This window comes from Cydia fagiglandana, chromosome 12 (genome assembly GCF_963556715.1).
Source record: "Cydia fagiglandana chromosome 12, ilCydFagi1.1, whole genome shotgun sequence".
In the NCBI taxonomy this organism is placed as follows: Eukaryota; Metazoa; Arthropoda; class Insecta; order Lepidoptera; family Tortricidae; genus Cydia; species Cydia fagiglandana.
The window spans coordinates 15,745,911-15,767,466 of NC_085943.1; the positions used below are offsets into that span (position 1 = coordinate 15,745,911).

The 21,556-nt window shown below is 36.3% G+C and overlaps 2 long non-coding RNA genes across 2 annotated transcripts; both read left to right on the forward strand.

Moving 5' to 3' along the window:
- Positions 1-121: 121 nt before the first annotated feature.
- LOC134669673 (uncharacterized) lies at positions 122-21,460 on the forward strand. The gene is made up of 2 exons (XR_010098933.1): positions 122-181; positions 21,397-21,460. It is a non-coding gene; the product is annotated as an uncharacterized LOC134669673 (long non-coding RNA).
- LOC134669264 (uncharacterized) lies at positions 5,854-6,122 on the forward strand. The gene is made up of 2 exons (XR_010098890.1): positions 5,854-5,893; positions 5,952-6,122. It is a non-coding gene; the product is annotated as an uncharacterized LOC134669264 (long non-coding RNA).
- Positions 21,461-21,556: the final 96 nt, after the last annotated feature.

Consider the following 21,556-nt stretch of genomic DNA (forward strand, 5'->3'; position numbering starts at 1 on the left):
AAAGAAGTTTCGATTTTCGTTTTGCGCGATACGGCCTCAGTGCCCACATGACATGCCTAATAATTTACAGATTCCAGGACGATCTAACAGTTATCTCGATTCGCAGTTATACAATACAGTTTAAAATATACCTACTCTTTATTGCACACCTCAATAAAAGAAAACAGAAATACAAGCAGAGGTAAACAACAGGCGGTCGTATTGCTAGAAACATACAAAAATATATTATTTTTTATTCAAATACTCTCCAGATTTCACAACAATCTCAGAGAGAACAATCTCCAGATTTTTTTTACATCTGCATTTAAAAACTAAGTTGATTTTTGTTTATTTTATTTACATAGTTTTTTTCATAAATAAATCCTCAATACTAAATTATCGTTTTTACATACGACATAGGTAATACGGACGGTCAATCGCGGACGGTCTAGAACGCAAAATGACTACTTACTGTAATAGTTTGTCTATATCGCTATTAGTCTACATTGCAAACGGTCTAGAACGCAAAATTACCACTTTTTGTATCACCACATTTTACATACGTAGGTTAGGTTCGTTAGGTATCTTCAAATGGCCGAAGGGCAAACAGCACAGAATAGGAGCCCCGCGGAAGCGGGGCTCCGTCAACATCGCTATAAAGTTAAGATAAAACGGAAAAAATAATGTGGGCATTTTGCGTTCTAGACCGTTTGCGATGTAGATTAATAGCGATATAGACAAATATTACAGTAGTCCTTTTACGTTTTAGAACCCGCAAATAACCCGGTAATACAAAAGAAAAATAGTTTTTTATCATATAAATATTAGGCCTCACCTCAACCTTAATATTTTCACGTACCGGCATTTCCCACCTTTGCCTTCCCCCGTTTTTACCAACAGGAATCATTGCAAGGAATTCTTTTGACTCCGCTTTCTGCATATTCATGCTTTCACTTAAATAAAGCGGACGGAATAAGAGGAATTAACATTAAAAGAGTCCACTCCCCGTGTCCTTTGTTAGACTTGAATGCTTTTCGACTTTGAGATTCCAAATGTGACGCTTCATTCTGCAATGTTTGAAAAAAAGGGAAAATGGGATTCACTACTTCGGACGAGGCTTGAACTCGCGACTCTGGGATACAAGCTCGTTGACTTACTGACTGAGCCACGGCAGCGAATATGTACACCATATCATATCGCCATCTACTTTGAGACTGTTATACTCCTTTTTACGGTTCCGTGTCCAAAGGGTAAAAACGAGACCCTATTTCTAAGACTCCGCTGTCTGTCTGTCTGTCTCACCTGAATGTGTCTCGCGAACCGTGATAGCTAGACAGTTGAAATTTTCACAGATGATGTATTTCTGTTGCCGCTATAACAACAGTTACAAAAAAGTACGGAACCCTCGGTGGGTGAGTCCGATTCTCACTTTTGTCCAATTTTTTTCTTCATCCTGTGACTAATTTTTTTTAATTATAATTATTCTACATAGTGATGTATCAAGGTAACCGCAAAAAAAGGATAATACATTAAATTTCATTTATTATTCTACATATTTATTATAATCATTTTCAAGGTACCATTAAGAGAGAGAACAAATATTAAAGCGACAAATGCACATACAAGAATTTACTGTCACAAAGCCAGAAGTAACCACTACCGAAAACTATTAAAACCAGGCTTCCACTTACAATAAACTTTGAAATATGATTCACTTACCAGTTCTGTAATGTACCCCATAAAAACTGACGCAGCACGCAATGACTTTAGACATGTAACGAGCGATCCCATGGATCAGTGGATTATAACGAACCAGATATAAACTTAATTACACTAACTCTAAGACCTTAAGCTTAAGCCCCCAAATGACAGAGTGGGATGGATCTGTACAACGACTAATGACCCTGGAAAATATCGCTTTGTGGGGACGGACGCTTTAAGAAAGTCAAAGGAAAAAAGTCGAGTCATAATGAGAAGTGGAGACTTGGAAGCCTCTAAACGTATTGTGTTGCTTCGAGCCGTACCAATGGGTAATCCTTTATTTATTTTTTATTTACACAATAATGTTAGGACGGGGGTGAATGCGCACGTGTTTTGATTTATTTCATCTTGATATGTTTTGAATAAGACTTAAGAATAATTCGGTCTTTGTCATTGATATAAAATATTTTTTTTTCGGTTTATAATACCTATATTTTTAAGCCCTACTGCAAATCCTTTTGCACGTGTTTTGATTTGGTTCATCTTGAAATGTTTTTAGTAAGACTAAAGTCGATGTTATTGTATTTGTTTGGGGTTCTTATGCCCACCTGCCGATTTCTGGCGCCCCCTTTTTATGAAAGATCAAACCAAGATGGTAAGTATTATTCAACTGATAGTTCGGTACCAGGAGGGTATTATTTCGTAATCACTGAAATCATAAAAGCACAGGGATGAAATACATCAAACAGACAAATACCGAAAAGAGGATCGGTATATTTTGGTTGTAAAAACAAATCATCATTTAAATAGACTTCCTATATAAATAAATTACAAAAAAAAAACTACTCTAAACTACTTACTAATCCGCGAAATATCATTTGATATTTACCATTTGCTTTTCGGTGAAGGAAAGCATCGTGAGGAAACCGGACTTATCCCAATAAAGCCCTTACCCTCTGGGTTGGAAGACTTGGAAGGTCACATGGCAGTCTCTTTCATAAAAACTAGTGCCTACGTCAATTCCCGGGATTAGTTGTTAAGCGTACCTCAGGCTTCCATGAGCCATGGCAAAATGCCGGGATAACGCGAAGAAGATGATGAATTCAATTATTTAAAAAAAACTTAAATACCGAGTGAAGTTAAAGTACCTACTTTAGTTATAAACTAATCAAGCCCGCTCGAGCCTGTACTTTGAAAATTGTACCGCAAATTGCCAGTACATCAACTTGCATGTTAGATTATAATTTATACAGGGAAACAAAGTTACGAGGATAGTTTTAAAATGACAGCACCCCGAAGTTCCTTGCTGAGCGTGCAACAACTTTTAATTTGATTAGGTCCTGTCTTATGTAACTGTAACAAGCTTTAGTTAGAACTTCTTCTAACTAACACTTTTGTTTCTCTGAACTAGTTGGCGTTAACTTGTTTGCACCCGAGTTCACCCGACATTGCGCAGCTGCGGATGATTTTTCTATGTCGGTTTAGAATTACTTTTCTTAGCGACATTCGAATACTAGAGTTTAAAAGCTGACTCATTATTTAGCTTCTTTAATATTAATCTATTTGCCGATGGTTTGGCTATAATTTAATTTTTAATATGAAATTACAATACCATTGATAAGTAAATGCATATTAATAATGCTACCAGAATTCATTATATTCATGTTTGTAAGCTGAATTATTAAGCTGTTGTTATTTGAGGAATGTTTAGTTCCTATTTAATTATTTAGATTGTTAGTACAGTGGCGTTCAAAAGTGCATGGATAGATGTCGACCGTAATGCCTTAATATTACGGCTGAAACATGTTCATGCACTTTTGTCAGTACATAGAAATGTACCTACAAATATTGCCGTTCAGCGCGTCAATGTTGCCAGCTTTCTAGGCACACTGCCACAAGGCACCGAGTTGGGGCCAGCTTTTTATTTAAAAGTTAAGTTGTAGTTTTAGTTTTAATCGTTCCCCATTTTTTTGTTTTATGTTGTTTCCTTTTATAATTATTTATATATGATATTATACCTATTAAGTTTAGATCAAATGAACGTCAATAATAGATGACTTTAAGAGCTAGTGTATATTCAGCGAAAATTTATAGTTATAGGGATATTATCCAATTATGTATCCAACGCGACACCGTGTTTAAAAACGTCTGTAAGTTTGCGGTACTTACGCAAGCTGTCAGCAAATTTATTAAATAGAATCAGTATCTACCTAAAGTCAATAGGTAAATAGTCGTAGTAAACTATAAAACCGTTCTCCTGAACAACTATGATGATTATTATACCAAAATTCCATATAAACAACTTTAAGAGATGGTAGAGGTAATTCTACTACATAATTATTTGAGAATAAACTTTGTACAGTACTAATAGTAAGTATCTTGGGTACCTAATGATCATATATTCGGCGTAACCGATAATTTCCAGTCGATATCCTAATTCTGATGCTGGATAACTCCGGACGGGTCGGTATCTCGATATTCCAAACGGAAGCACGTTATACGCCAATTGGGTTAACCCTAACGCGGCGCAGTTTCATATTGACTAGAAAATCCAGGAGATTGTTTCACTTTTTTAAAAAGCGTTGAAGAGGAATATTATCTCTCAGTCTTTCCGAAGTGTTGCTGATCACATAGCTGATTTAATTTTTGAGCGGCTACTTCCACATCCGATTGATGTTAAGGCGGTTATTGTTAATATTTTTAGTAGGTATACTATAAGTGACCAGAAAATTACACCTATAGTTGGTTTTTTTTTGCATTAGAAATTAGGTAAACAATCTTGAAGTGTCTTTTAATTGAAAAACACATTTTAAAAATATGTTGCGGCAAATATGTAACAATTATGACCCTAATACGATAATTTAAGTATATTCTTCTGCTTTCATAAGTAATAGTTTTTGAATTTTAAAAAGCGTTTTTCAATTAAAAGACATGTCAAGATCGCTTACCTTCTTGCAAGTTCTTTCTAATGCTAAAAAAAACGAACTATAGGTTATATAGGTCAATAAATAATGAGATGACATAAATAATAGAACACAGTGTGAAAAATTACAAATCAGTTAATTCGTAAGCAACTTGCAGTAATTTTACTTAACCACTAGCCTGCCTAATAGTGATAAACAACCGGTTTCAGTTGGTTTTATTTAAGCTGCAAATACCGAAACCAGAATGGTTAGTAAATTTATATATTTTCGGCAAATTGTTTACACAGGTACCTATTATTGCACAAATATATACAACATACAGAATACGTACAGAGTGCCTCAATTCTGTAATTACAACTAAATAAATTGAACGCAAACTGTAAAGATTTATAACTATTTAATAGTGGCATGTATATTTTGAGAAGCTTCACCAAAGTATATAAAAAATTATCAAACCTCTTAAGAGGGAAGTATAGCACTACGTACTTGTCCATACAAAAAGAGATAACGTTTTTCCACTTCTAAATATTTTTCATTCTCCATGAGTTTTAAGTATGTTATTGGCACAATGAAAAACTAGGATTATAGGCTTTTCGTTTTAAAAATATTGCAATACAAAAAAAATTGCGAATCCTATAAACTTAGAATATATTATGCTGAAACGATCCACATCAAAATCAAAGTGATTTGTTAATATTTAGTTAAGAGTAAACCGTGTACTCCCGAAATGGAAATTTTATGAAAAAAGTTTCTTTTGTCAGTAGCTAGGTATACTTCGCTCTTAAATAAGTTTTTACTGTAATTTAACAGTTCATTTGCTTACAAAGCTATAAACTAAAGCCACATTAAAGTCATAAAAATCCGGTTTCGGCGTATTCACTTCTCTACGCAGTTTTATTTGCTCTGCAATTGGTATTCGCCGCTGCACACTAAAAGGTTACATGGTTGGGATTTGCGGCATGACATCACACCAGCCATTTCCTTAGCGAAGGGAAATTGTCTTCCTTCGGCTTTCGCCGGGCGTTTTTTTGTTTGATTTACATGGACCCGAGCCCGGTATTACCGTGCCGAGCCAGCATAAAAATATGTACAAAAGTATACTTTATTGAAATTCATACACCTTTTTGAAAATTGCGAGGCGGTATCGGTATGTAGGGTAAAAAAGCGGCCAAGTGCGAGTCGGACTCGCCCATGAAGGGTTCTGTAGCAGCAAGTAACATAATAAAATTGCGGTTTACGATTTATGACGATTAAAAAAAACTACTTACTAGATCTCGTTCAAACCAATGGTAATGTATATCATATATATTTTTTAGTTTTATCATTCTCTTATTTTAGAAGTTACAGGGGGGGGGGACACACATTTTACCACTTTGGAAGTGTCTCTCGCGCAAACTATTCAGTTTAGAAAAAAATGATATTAGATACCTCAATATCCTTTTTGAAGACCTATCCATAGATACTCCACCCGTATGGGTTTGATGAAAAAAAAATTTTTGAGTTTCAGTTCTAAGTATAGGGAACCCCCAAAATTTATAGTTTTTTTTTCTATTTTTGTGTGAAAATCTTAATGCGGTTCACAGAATACATCTACTTACCAAGTTTCAACAGTATAGTTCTTATAGCTTCGGAAAAAAGTGGCTGTGACATACGGACGGACAGACAGACATGACGAATCTATAAGGCTTCCGTTTTTTTGCCATTTGGCTTCTTCTTCTTCTTCTTCCTCGATTCCTCATGACTGAGGGTCGCGACCACATGAGGTCGTTATTTTGTGCACCAAGGCTCTCCATTCTCCATTTGGCTACGGAACCCTAAAAAGCGGCTTTTACGTAAAATAGTTCGCTTTTTCTTGGTATAAAACTATGCGGTAATTAAAATTGTTTTACATTGTTACGAATATAGTTAATTTTTGTATAATAACGCCTGGGTAAAACTAACGGCTGCACAATCTTACGGTGTCATAATTGTAAAATTTAATTAAGTTATCGTAAAAAGTTTCTCAAACAATGAAAAAAGTTGGAAGAAACTTTACATTACCGAAGCTACTTAAATATTTTTCAGGGTTAGCGGACAAAACGAATTCCTGATAATACGAAGACAATTCGTATGCTCCTTTTGCGAAAGGCAAAACATGTACGGGTAAGTTCATGCTTCACTCGCTACAATTTTCCAGAATTCCTTGAGACATCCCGCCACATTTGACATAAAATGACGAGAAATGAGACGTAGAACCGGTGGGCTGTAAAATTCATTTCAACATTTTCTCATACTAGTGCGACAGAATATACTCGTATTGTATTTGCAAACTGAATCGGTAATAAAAAAAAACTTTATAATTGTGTGTCGGACGTAACTCAGGCCTGACTGAGTCTTTAAAATCTCGCCAATATAATTCAAATCGCCAATAACAGTCTATTGTACATAAACATTGTATAAACCGTCTACTTATTTCGAGGCACAAAAAGTTAAAATGCACGGACACCTTTGTCCGGAACAACATTTATTTTTATCATGGTTATTAGTCAATCCATCCTATATAAAATCAGCTGTCATAATATCCCTATACCCATACTCCCCCTACCCCTATTTCTATTTCCTGTACTCGTATGAACAACGGAACTGAATACCTATTTGTTTGTCATAATGCGGTTGCGGTTAGCGTGGCTTGGTCGCGAGGGAGATGGACGGTCTATTCCTTAATCGATATTAAACTTTAGTGAGACATATTTTAAATTGTTTATACGACAACGGTTTCACTCACTTGAATTTTTAGTCGCTATTGGCGACATGTTTGTTGGCGACGGGCCCGAAACATGTCGCCAATAGCGACTAAAAATTCAAGTGAGTGAAACCGTTGTCGTATAAACGGTCTATTTCTTATTGTATGTAAGTAATTACTAATTAAGTAAGAACAGGTGCTCTGTCTCAAGTTCGTGATAATACACAGCACACTCGTACTAGATGTGTAGACTTCGGAAGACATGGGATTTTATCTGACATTTTACAATACATCTCGTGCTCCATTACGACACCCTGTGCTATAATAAGCACATTTACGTAACTACGTCGAAAATTAAACGGGCCATATGTAGCTACTGAAAATAGTGAAAACACGTGCGAATAGGTAATTCGCAATAGGTAATTTGCAACTTGGTCACTCGTTGCGAATTTCCTATTTTTCACACTTGCATCTAAATAACTCTTACGGTTTAAGTAACTCACGTTTTGTTACCCACTCGCGCAACAATGTCTCGGTGAGTGTGAGTACTTTTAAGCTCTAAGAGTGCTGAGCACCGGTTTACGTTGCTAACATATCGCTGGCCCAATATTACAGGGTTCTATGTTACATTTTGCAAGATAGTTAAAATTCGACTTAATGTCGCTGTGATAATGTTCAAATTTCAGTTCGATAAAAGTGAAACATAGAACCCTGTAATATTGGGCCAGCGATATCGGGGGAGTGAGTTAAATCGTTTATTATTTTAATGTTATTATGACTGAGTTCAAATTCAGTCATAGACTCCATTGTCTGAGTCTTAGTCCGCAGTATTCAGTCATATAAATTTAGATCTACAATAATTCATCGTCTTCATTTTAGTTGCATGAACAACGGTTAGGCTAGGTAATTTAGTGCTGCAAGGATTAGGCTGGCAGCTCATAAAATAATCACCAACTTATTTTGAAACTATCCTTACTTACCTCCATTTTCAGCGTGAATAATGTTTTTCATTATTCGGTATCTAAGCCGCTTTCAAAGATTAGGCATACTTATAAATTAAATTTACACATCACATACTGCTGTTACCGATGCACTCTACATTAGATTAAGCTTTATCGGATGTGTAATTAGCTCAGAGGGTTAGGCCAAACACGAAACACCAAAATTAGAAATTTCGTTATCTGCCTCTCTATCACTCTTGTACATTGAAACGAATTCGAATACATCCCGTATGCTATATGATCAATTTGTTAACTAATTTAGTTTCAAATCGATTAACCCAATTCTCAGAAACTAAAGTTTGGAGCTCTTACATTACAGTACGTAGAAAGTTCCTTCGAGTAGGTGTAGTATCTGCGGAATGTTCACAAAAGTATTTTACTGAAATTATCCAGTGATACTGTTTAATTAAATTTACGGGGACAAAAATACCGTGGGCGGGAAAGTTTAAAAATACCGCTCGTCGCATTTTTTAAATTTTGGCCAGATTCTCTCAAGCGTAGCTTCATAGCTTGTTACTATCAGGTTGTTGTTCAGCCTCAACATCGGTACAGTCAGCAGCAAAAGTTGCTAAGCGGGCCAGGTGTTCAAAATGATGTTGATGCGACTTTGTGGTTAAGAGAATAAAGCGTGTCAATGTAATTTTGAACACCTCGCCCGCCTTAGCAATGTCTGCTGCTGACTATACCTATCGAAATTTCATTATTTGTCTCTCAATATCGAAGTTACGATTTTCGATGTTTGCAGTACACTGATGATTCTTTACAATGAGTTTTTCGGAACTTGTTTTCCATATTTTAATACAAAACTTCCGTGAGACATCATCATTGGCCACAGCATCTTGACGATGATTGTAACAATCATCTGTCACTTGTCGCGACAGTTTATCAAGAAGAAGAGGTCGTTGCGCCGCAGAGTGAAACACAGGCCATATGAAATAAATATAATTAGGTATCAAAACGGGTCACTCACGTATTTTAAAATTGCTCGACATTCCTTGTTTTTATAAATCGTGATAGAAAATGTACAGTAAAGTCAGCACGGTGAGATTAATTGATATAATAAAATAACGTATAACAACTGTAAAGTAGAAATGACAGGAAACGACAAGTATTGCTGCAATGCAACTATAAAACACGCGTATTCGGGAAACGAGATAATCACAAGATCTAGAAACGATATAGAGATCAACTAGATTTACATTAGATATCGACTAGATGTGACTTGGATATCTAAGTCATAACTTGTCGAAATCGTTTAAGAGGATCTCCAGAATCGCGGAAACGTCAAATTTGACATATCTATCTTGTCGAAATCGTTCAAGAGGACCTCCAGAATCGCGGAAACGTCAAATTTGACATATCTATCTTACAAATATCTTTAAATTATCCATATCGTAACTTGTTGAGGTCTGGTACAGATCTAATACATTTTCAGAATCGAGCCGAAAGAGTGTTTCCTGATATCGGAAACGAACTTGCACGTGTTCATAAACAGTTTAATGGTATTGGTGAATATTTGAATATGAACCGCAATCTCAACATACATATAACATTCGTACGCTCCCGCTAGATATAAAAGCGAAATGGCCCGTTTACACTTCAATGTCATCTAGTTCTCGGCTTTAGTTTCAAGTTTATTAAGCAATCAAGTCTATCGAGTCGTGTACACACCGTCACTTCTGCTGCGCTCATTCTAAGTGCAACACATACTTTTGAAAACTTATTCAATTTTACGCCTTGTTTCCTGGCAACAGGGTTCACGATCGCATAAATTTTCAGAGGTAGTTTGTGCACGTATGGGGAGCACCGCAGATTTGCGTTGCTCGTACGTCTTCATTAACTATCGTCTGCGTGCAGGCGGTGGCTCCTGTGTGTAAATTAAGATTGAAACATAAATTTATTCACTTATCTTTTCTTTCGATGAAATGTGGTTTAAATAAAAGTTCGCCAGTGAATAAAAGAGCCTTACGGCCTGATTCGAACTGTAATATACGTCAAATATTAGGTCTAGATACGATATGGATCGGTTATGTCGAAAGTTACGTTTTTGTCTGAAGAAACGTCACTTTTGACACTGATATATCCGCCATATTCGGTCCATATCGTATCTAGACCTAATAATTATCGTTAGGTACGTTAGGTACGTCATTGAAGTTCGAATAAGGCTGTAGGTAAATCAGTACTCGGCTATGCAAAATATGACAGTGTCTTTCTTCAAAGAATATTAAATTTATTATTTTCTCGTATTCTTATTTATGTTTCTTTTTTGGTTGTTGATACTGTTCCAGAGCTTCGTTATTGATTAACGTAAGCAAAATATTTACACAAGCCTTTTCCCAACTTTGTTGGTATCTGTTCGTAAGCAAAGCATTCAATTTATTTTGTCCCACTTTCCGTATTTACCTACGATATTTTCGTAATATTGTAATGTAAAATAATTTTTCATCTCTCCTGTTCGGAAAGTTTACCTTTCATAGGCAGATAACCGGGTGGAAAATTGCATTTCCCACCCTAGGGTGGAAAGTAATTTTATTTTTTATTTTTACTTCGAGCAACGGCTAACAGCAATATATGCCATATTATAAGCTCTCATATCAGCTTCCGCATGGCTGAAATTGGCGCCGTTTACATTTTCAAGTGATTCGAGTGACTTATAGTTATGTGGTTTACCTATATATCTGTTAAGAATTTGTTCTAAAGAATTATACTTACCAATAATAAACCTACATTCCTCGTGTTTAACTTTCCTCATAGTCGAAATGAAAAGTAGAGTGTTTAACTCGGGTAAAAGTAACCATCTCACCCTCGAACTATCGGTGCTCTCTCTTCGTTCGAGCGCCAAAATATCTCGGGTGAAATGGTTCACTTTCCACCCTTGGTTAACAATCTACTATTGCCTATCTAGTTATGGATTCATTAAAATCGTCTTGACGATTGGCCCTAACTATAAAGAAAAATTTTGTTACTTGGTCTATCAAAAGACTCAGTCACGCAAATGATACCTATAGTTTTATTTATTTTCTAACGATCTTAAGCTATTCAGAGCCAGACAGACCGTAAGCAATGAAGAGAAAGTCTCACAAAAGATAATATTCATTAAAATTAAGAATTAAAGCAATAACCGCCGTAGCTGTTTAAGAAGTGTAACACTCTTGCGGTAGATGTCGCTAGGGTCCCCTTGATCCATAAATGGTGGAAAGATTTGCTGGCTATAGATGAGGTCTTGGGGTCTCAGATGGCAGAGCGCTGAAGTATCGATCCAGAGGCCGTGAGTTCAAGTCTCACCAAAAATTGTAATTTTTCCATTTTATTCTAAGCATAATACAGCATCGTTCGCAGACGTTTCTGCTTGTTAAAAATTAAAATTTATGCAATGTCACCAATTAAGCGGGCTAGATTTCTAATTCGTCTTGCCACAGCTTAGTGTGTCGTGTCTTGACAAACTGTCCGTTATTAGAGAACGGTTAATAAATAGAAACAAGATGAATGAAGGTTAACCTTGTCAGGCTCAGTTAATTTCATCTGGAGACTGTCGCCGCAGTTTGCAAGCGCGGTTTAGCAGTAGGGAACTTGATTGGGTCATAGAAGTTTATTTTTAGAACCCTAAGCAATATTTCGCAGTGTAAATATGTAGGTTATAATGAGCAACTTTTAATATGGAACCAACCACGAAATTGAAAAAAGAAATTGACCTATATAATCATCTCCCAAAAAATTTCTAGGGGTTAAAAAACATCTTTTTAAAAGTTATATTGGTGAATATTATAATTGGCCAAAATGGCGCTAGCGCATAGTATATTTTGTTTTTATGATTTCTCTACCACACGCACAGGAAGACCATGACAATGATGTTCAGAAGGTCCAGAAGTGAGAGGCGAATTTATAGACATACCTATTAAATTGTGGAATTTGCTCCCATCATCTACATTCCATAACAAAAGAAGCTCTAATTATTACAGAACTCGTGAAGCATTTATCCTTGGGCTCAGTTTTTATCAAGTGAACCTAGGGTTTATAAAGCTTGAACACAGTAAAATGTGGGCACAAGTAAATGCTTATATATTTTTATTTATACAATATGGAAACTTCTTAGTATTATAAATAAAAACTATTTGATATCCTGAATAAAAACTATTATGACAGCATTCCACTTTGATCATTTGTTTTCACGATGGCGAGCTCTGAACACAAGAAACGTGAAATTATTTTGCGCAAACATACTGAAAATCCTCATTTAAGTTATAGGGCATTAGCAAAACTTTTAAAATTACCGCAATCTTCCGTATGTTTAGTTTTAAAAAGGTTCCGAGAACGATTGACAGTAGATCGCAAGCCGGGAAGTGCAGGTAAGCAAGGCGCAAAGGATAAAAAAAAAGAAGCCCATGTCTTGCGACTTTTTACAGCGAATCCGAAGTTATCGTCCCGTGATGTCGCAAAAAAGGTCAAAATGTCGCAGTCATATGTACAGAAAACTAAGTCAAGAGCTGGATTAAAGTCGTTCAAAGCACAAGCTGCACCCAATCGCGACGCTAAGCAAAATCTGTCTGCAAAACAGAGATCACGAAAGTTGTACGACAATTACTTGACAAAATTTGGATGCGTTGTATTGGATGATGAAACGTACATCAAAGCAGACTTCAAGCAGATACCGGGGCAAGAATTTTATACTTCTAAGAATCGTAAGGATGCCCCAGAAGATTGCAAGATAAAAAAGAGATCGAAGTTTCCAAAAAAAATTCTTTTATGGCAAGCTATTTGTAGTTGTGGTAAAAGAAGTCGTTCATTCGTAACAACAGGCACAGTAAACGGTGAAATCTACAAAAAAGAATGTTTGCAAAAGCGTCTACTGCCCTTTTTACGCAGTCATAGCTCACAGCCATTATTTTGGCCAGACCTTGCGAGCTGTCACTACTCTAAAGCAGTAGTTGAGTGGTATAAACATAACGATGTCGCAGTGGTACCTAAAGAGTGCAATCCTCCAAATTGTCCTGAACTGAGGCCGATTGAAGAATATTGGTCAATTATGAAAGGGATTCTAAAAAAAGGAGGCGGAGAAGTTAAATCGGCAGCTGAATTGCAAAACAAATGGAAATGGGCTTGCAAAAGATATCCTGATAGTGCTGTGCAAGACTTAATGAGCCGGATTCGACGCAAAGCACGCAGTATGGCATATAAAAAGCAAATTTAATAATTGTATATATTTGTAAAAATGGTTATTAGTCTAGTAAATAAATGCAATAAAAATTTCCTTGAAATATGTTCAATAACATTTTTATTTTTGTTACTTTATGTGCCCATGTTTTACTGTGTTCAAGCTTTATATCCTTAACTTGTCATCAATCAATTATACTATATTTATATTCTGATTAGCGATGACATTCAGCTAAAAAGTCCAAAAAATATTCAAGAAAATCCCGTGTCCAATGACTACCCTCTTAACTAATCCTGCGACATAGGTTTTCAATTATTAGTTTATACCTATGTGCCTACTGTTTGCTTGTGAACTGCGCCGTGTCGCCACAGTGCCCCGTCCCTCGTCCGTTTGATAAATTGACGTCCCTAGGCTGTGACGTATTAATATTAACCTAAACATCCTGTTAGCTCGAGCATCTATCTGATACTACCAATAAAGCCTTTTTTGTTTGAAATATTGTTGAGGCTTAGGGCCCGATTCGGATTTTGAAATAGACATCTATTAGATATTACCAATTTATTTTAGACATCACCAAGATACGATAACGATATGTTCTAATCTAACCTGTCAAAATTGACATGCGATTCTTGAACGATTTCCACAGGATATGACTTAGAGATCCAAGTCACATCTAATAGATGTCTTACTCTATCTAACGTAAAAGTGACATTGGTTGCCCGAATTGCATTGCAAAAAAGAACTAGTTGATATCTAAACTATAAAATATCTAGAATGGATCTAGTACGTGTCGTCTCTTGTAAACATCTTGAAGATCGAATACGGCAGTTAGTTCTTACTTATTTCGCAAAATGACAGGATCAGGCGATAATTTCTCTCTAACTCGTGTCGGGTTCATGTAAAATATAGTTAATTTATGAAACAAATAAGACAATATGCCTTATATATAAGTAGGTATCTCATTACTTACCCTAGTTCATATATACCCCGACTGCAAAATAATCCGTTCTGATTGCGGAATTTTGTAGGCTGTGACAGGTATCTTCCCGAATTTTACACGATTCTGCGAAACGAGTCAAATCAGACTTTTATAAACAACCAACTTCTACTTACTTCTAAAATCACCTAGCAATTTAACCTTCCGTATGCTTCGCATTTCGCCGGTTTCTTCGAACAAGCCGTAGCTAGTAAGGAACGACACTTATATAGTGTTTTAGGTATCCACACTAAAACTAACTCAGGACTTTGATCTGTCAAATTGCAGCGGTCTGTAATTCAAGACCTCTCTGTCAACTTTAGAATGATCGTACTGATCCATTACCCTCTACTCCTGGACTTAGATTCTTAGTCAGAAACTCAAATGTTAGTGCTCGGAATTTCATAAACTTAGATGGCTCTCAATGGTGCCAAGAATTTGTGTCCCTGTTGAATTGTTAGCCAAAGTTTCACACACAACAGATGCTCCGAGCCGCCAGTTGAAGGCCTAGCCACTTAGCAATCGAATATATTGCAAATCGATTTCCACCCACGGTCATATCCGTAAGTTATGGCACGCTTGTGACGTTATGAAAGTCAATATAAAGTACCTGTATAATAAAGTTTATTATATATTATCAGTATTATTTAAAACTAGCCACCCGCCCCGAATTCGCACGAGTTACACAAAACATTAACAAATTACAATTATATAATAACAATAATATATAATTTGTCACACCTAATTATACAGACAGATGCGGTGGGGGACTTTATGTACCGAGTAAAAATTTGCTAGTTTGCGATATTTTAAGCACTGTTGTAGTACATACATAATAGTTATAAATCTGAAAGCCTATCCAAGTGGCAATAACGCTAAACGAAAATTTAAAAATGTACTTAAAAGTCTAATACCTCAGGCAGTTTGATAAAATTCGTTTCTTTTCATTTTTAAAAACTCTCGCAAAATAAATGCCTACTGTAATATCAAAACTCAGTTTCAATTGAAAGTCCTACATAAATGACGTCGTATTTTCAGTCGGATGTTCATTTGGCATCCCAGATTTTGAATGCGGTCGCCAATTTCAAGATGGTCGCTATTTCAATCTCGCCAAGCCACTCCGAGCTCGAATCATAATTTTATCAGGTCACTTTAGAGTTGTAATATTATTGAGAATAATAATCTTTATACTATGTCATGCTCATGGTACTTACTGGAAGCATATTTATGTAAAATGTAATTTACAGAATGCATTTTAATTTCGACGTAAAAACAGAATGCTGCTGTGTCACAACTCAAAATTGTACTGCCTCCACTTATGAAATCGTGTTGTGCAGTTCAGTAAACATAATTATTTTTATATAGCCAGCATTTATTTGGAACGTGTCGTAAACGTATTCATAGCAAAGTTTGGTAAAAATCGCAGCATTAAGGATGACTCACGCTAGACCGGACCGTGCCCGGGCCGAGGCGTCCGACATGTCATTTTCTATGACGGCTGATTGATGATCACATGGTGCTTTACCATAGAAAACGAAGCTCCGGAAGCTCTGGCCCGGCCTCAGCCAGGTCTAACGTGAGTCATTCTTTTAAATAAACACTTAAAAAATCATCATCTCCACATTTCCAGTGAAAACCTACTACCTAGTAGTAATATTTTTTCTTTGAAAGATACTAAATGACTTCAGCAGCTTAAATATAAATATTTAAGATTGGATATACTCATACAACAATGATATTGTAAGAACATGGTTATCTTAATCCAATGCTGGAATCAGCATTTTTATAATGGCTCTTAAAGTTTGTACTGACGCAATAACTAGTTTTCACATAGGTAATTACATAGTGCTACTTAACTTAAAGTGGCTTGCCAATTAAGTAATTTTGTTCAGGCAAAGTACTGTGAAACCAACTCTGAAACTATATAATCGATATCGACAATGCCTGGAGTATAAACGTCGCTGTAATATGTAAATACACAAATTCATCCAGCACCCACCACATAAGGCTTGCGACACATTGCTGTAAAAACTTTAAAAATACAGAGTACAAGAAGATTATTTAAACAGACTAGATATTTAATCTAAAGCAAATTTTTTACATTAACATTTATATATTTGGAATTTCACAACCGAGACAGAAAATATTCATGATTAATTGACGACGACGCGACGGTTTAACTAGTAAGTATATTGAAGTTATAATTATAAACAAGACAACTTTACTACAAGTTTGATCATTTTCAGAATCTGCTTATATTTTGTGTTAAATTTGCATTTTAGTCATATTTTAAAGTACCTATTTCTTTGACGTAAAACTTTATGCGCTTTCACTTTGCATTGGTGTGCCAGTATATTTATTTACTTATGTAAGACGTTAATCGGGGAATTAGTTCTATTTGCCGGATCACTAATACCTACCGGAACACATAATTATATTTCAACTATGCACAGGGTTAAGTAATTTCGTCGTATTGCTGATATTCCAGGCGTGACTAAGGAAGTACCTACTTCTTTCTCAAAGTATTCTACAGCATAATATAATATAGAAACTAGTAGTAAGTATCTCGAGACCTAGTAATAAGTTACGTTAATCCATGGCACACGGTTCCTGGATTAAACTGCAAGCAAAGTGACTCTTTAATGACTGCGTTAGACGAATTAACTGTACATTAGATATAGAAAAAGCAGGCTGTCTTTTTTGGGTAATACCTATTTCGAGGAGATTAGATAATTTTAGGTAGGTTTTTTTAAATTAAAGCTACTTTTATGCACGCATAGTAATGGCAGTTGGATTAAAATGTTAACAGAACGATGTTGTGGCCGCTTTTGAATCAAAGGAGCTCTTTGGCGTCCGTTTGCTCGTTGGGACGATGCATTCGGAAGATTGCGGGCTACATCTGGATGAGATTAGCTCAAACGGTGTATATGTCGCAGTAAGATAGATAAAGCCGTTATATAGTTATAACCCTAGGGATATAATTATATGTCGTAACATAGTTATATGAAAGCGATTCATTACTATCTTACTAGGGATATAACTATAATACGTCCTTAGTTTAGTGATATAGTTATATTACTGGATTAAGTTTAGTGAAATAAATTGTAGGTACCTAGGAGTGCGGCGGTGCGGCGGAGGTATAGTTATATTCCTAGGGATATAGTTATATGCCGTATATTACGTATTATAATCATACTTACGTATATATTTATACTTACGTATAAAGTTGTAGATAAAAGCTCCGGAATCTTATCTTTGGTGATGTAGATAGTAGGTATATTAAGGAAAACAGGAAATAAAAATACTGTTACTTTGCAACTGTCTTGCAAACTGTACCCACTTTCATTGCGTGCATTGCAGTGGCAGTTTCATAGGTATGCTTTTGAAAATATTAATATCAATCAAATACGTTCTAAGGGTATGTCGTGCCTTTTATGCAATTGCAATAAATAGACACACGAGATAGTTATGTGACTAGTTCTATGCTGATATTTCCTGGTATTTCTCGTCTATACATGGTGTAACATGAGTAAACCGAATAATTTTAACAGCGTATTCCTGATCATATTTAGAGACAAAAATGTCCTATAAACTTTTTTGAAATTTGCCTAGTTTCAGAGATATTATTAATTTAAAAAAATTATTGTTACAAAGTGTAAAAGGCCTTTTTGATGGTGATGTTGCTGCTATGGGACGTAGTCTAAATATCCTTATTGATAGGTAGATGTCAAAAAGTGACAAGTAACACTTTGCAAAAAGTAGGTTTTACGAAAAAAAAATGTAAAATTCGATTTTAAGTGACAAGTTTACCAATAACATTTATTTTTTATGTACAAAATACATTCAAAAAATTGAAAAAACAAAACAACAAAAAATTTTTTTTTTGGCGAAATTGACCTAAACTCATTAATTTTTTTACTTCTTTTGACCTCAGAAATGCGTGGTTAAAATTATTCGGTTTCCTCATGTTACACCGTGTATAATATATGTATGAGCAGAAACTTACCCAAGTTAAAATTTACAAAAAATGGTTACTCTCTTACCTATAATTATTAGGTATATTAAGTTATACATTTAAGTATTAAAAAGTCTTAACACAACAAGATGTTTTCTAATAAAACAATAAAAACTTGACACGCGAGAACGTTATTAAAGTGATTAGAGTGCAAAAAGTACTTATAAGTAAAAACTTTCCAATTAACCATCTAGAACAAAATTGCCAAGGGCAGCAAAAACATTAGATTTCATTAGCAAAATGGCGTCTACTTTGTTCTAACTTAGCCTTATATATTTTAAGACTTGCATCTTGGTAGCCAGGCGGGAAATTTGAGAATTTTCGAAAGAATTATATCCTCCTGTTGTTACCTACCGCTTGCGCCGAACAATAGAGAGTTACCTGTCATGGTAAATGCAAAATCGCACTTAGTGACCGCGCGTTGCTAATAATATCAGCCTACATGCCTACTGCCTCGGCCGACAATTTAACGGAGTTTATTGATTGTCTCAGTGAAATTAGTGCAATAATCGAGAGTAATAGTGATGTCATCATCATCATCATCTCAGCCACAAGACGTCCACTGCTGAACATAGGCCTCCCCCTTGGACCTCCATTCGTACCGGTTGGAAGCCACCCGCATCCAGCGTCTTCCGGCGGCTTTAACAAGGTCGTCCGTCCATCTTGTGGGTGGACGTCCTACGCTGCGTTTGCTAGTCCGTGGTCTCCACTCGAGCACTTTTCGACCCCATCGGCCATCTTCTCTGCGCGCAATGTGGCCTGCCCATTGACACTTCAGCTTGCTAATCCGGTGAGCTATGTCGGTGACTTTAGTTCGTCTACGGATCTCCTCATTTCTGATTCGATCACGCAGAGAAACTCCGAGCATAGCCCTCTCCATAGCTCGTTGAGGATTTCGGAGCCGTAAGTCATCGCTGGTAACACACATTGATTAAAGACTTTCGTCTTGAGGCACTGAGGTATGACGGACGAAAAGACATTACGTAGTTTCCCGAACGCTGCCCAACCGAGTTGGATTCGGCGGTTGACCTCCTTCTCGAAGTTGGACCTACCTAATTGGACTACTTGTCCTAGGTAGATGTACGAGTCAACAACTTCGAGTACCGAGTTCCCAACAGAGACTGGGATGGGCACAACATTGGCATTTGACATAAGTTTCGTCTTGTCCATGTTCATTTTCAAGCCCACCCGTTGTGAAACTCGGTTGAGGTCATCGAGCATCATGCTGAGTTCCTCCATCGACTTCGACATCGAATAGTGATGTGGAAGCCGTTTATATACTCGGGGATTTTAACTCGCATCCAGGTGAGCAGTTTTACTCTGAACTTATGAACTTCAGTCATGAACAGAATTGGTCGTGCGTAGATATAGATTTGTTACCGGCAAATATCTACACTTTTGTAAGTGAAGAGCATGGCTGCCGACGCTGGCTGGATCATTGCATAGCGACTAGTGCGGCGCGGCAAGTAGTTGTGAATACCTATGTTTTAGATAAGGATGTTTACTGGTCTGACCACTTGCCATTGTTGGTTGAATGTAATATTACAAATATTGTGCCTAAGATTATAACTCCTCCTGTAGCCTGTAACAAAGTAGTCTGGGGCGAAAGGGATAGTAAACAAATAGAACAGTTTCATGAATATTGCAATTCAAAATTTAGAGACATTAATTTTCCTTCCCTGTTCGCTGGTTGCGCAGATAAATTATGCTTTGATCAACATCATAGATCACTTTTGGATATTATGTACTCAAATATAACATGTATACTTACGGAGCGGAGCTCCGCGGAGGGCGCGCGACTTTCCCATAATGCGCCTAAAAGTAGGAAGCATAAGTACATACCCGGCTGGAACAAGCACGTCAGTTGTGCTCACAGGGAGGCACGGCGAAGTTATCTAGTTAATGTGGTTATCGAGCGGTAAACCGGTTTCCGGAGATATTTACACTAAAATGTACGAATCTAAAAGAATTTTCAAATCTAAATTAAAATATTGTCAAACTAATCAAGATCAGATCCGAATGGATATTATTGCGCAACTACATTCTAGTAAAAAGTTTGGTAAATTTTGGAACTGCAGCGCTTCGGGAATGTTCACGGAGGGACGGATCGATGGCTTCCACGCGATCATCAGGAAGCGGTGCAGCTCGCTGTTGAGGCGGTGGTGCGCCAGCTCGAATACCATCCTGTGCATGTTGGCCGACCGGTGGGACTCACCATGGCTGAAGCACTGGGTGCAGCTACATGCCCCATTATGTAAAAATCTGTTTTAATGTTAATGTTTTGTTTGTACTAACCCTAGATTTAAGCATTAGTATGTTACTAACACATATGGACTTTTGGTTCGAAATAAAATATTATTGATTGATTGATTGATTGAAATTATGCAACTACAGTTCATTTACTGCCATCTTTCGTCAGAAGATTAACATTGTTTGAACGCCATTTGACTTTGATCCTTATTCTTTGACTGATATGTGTTAACTTTTTAAATATTAATAAGGTTGTGGCGCCATCGCTCGAAAACATGGAACCATACCTTTGGCCTATAGTCGAGGAGATGGCGTGAATATTAATATTTAATAAGTTAACATATATCAGTGAAAGAATAAGGATCAAAGTCAAATGGCGTTCTAACAGTTATATGTTCTTTCGAAAGATGGCAGTAAATTTACAGTGGCTACATAATTTACTTAGATAATCCGTCTCTATAGACTTTATTCTCTTTGGCGAACTGACGCTTGTCACGCAATAATTAAGGACCTTACACTATGATGATAAAATATTGTATATCTGCTATTGACGCCTTATTGCGTCATTTGCATCTCACGCTGCGGTTACAATACAATACAATACAATACAAATACTCTTTATTGCACACCTCAATAAAATAAGACAATACAAAAGAAAACAGAAATACAGGCAGAGGTAAACAACAGGCGGTCTTATCGCTAAAAAGCGATCTCTTCCAGACAACCTTTGGGTAGCGGAAATTAATAAATTTACATATGTCAGTAGGTGATTGCAAGTGCAATGAAAGAAACTTATCACTAAATACATCGAAAACAGACAAATTACCATGCAAAAA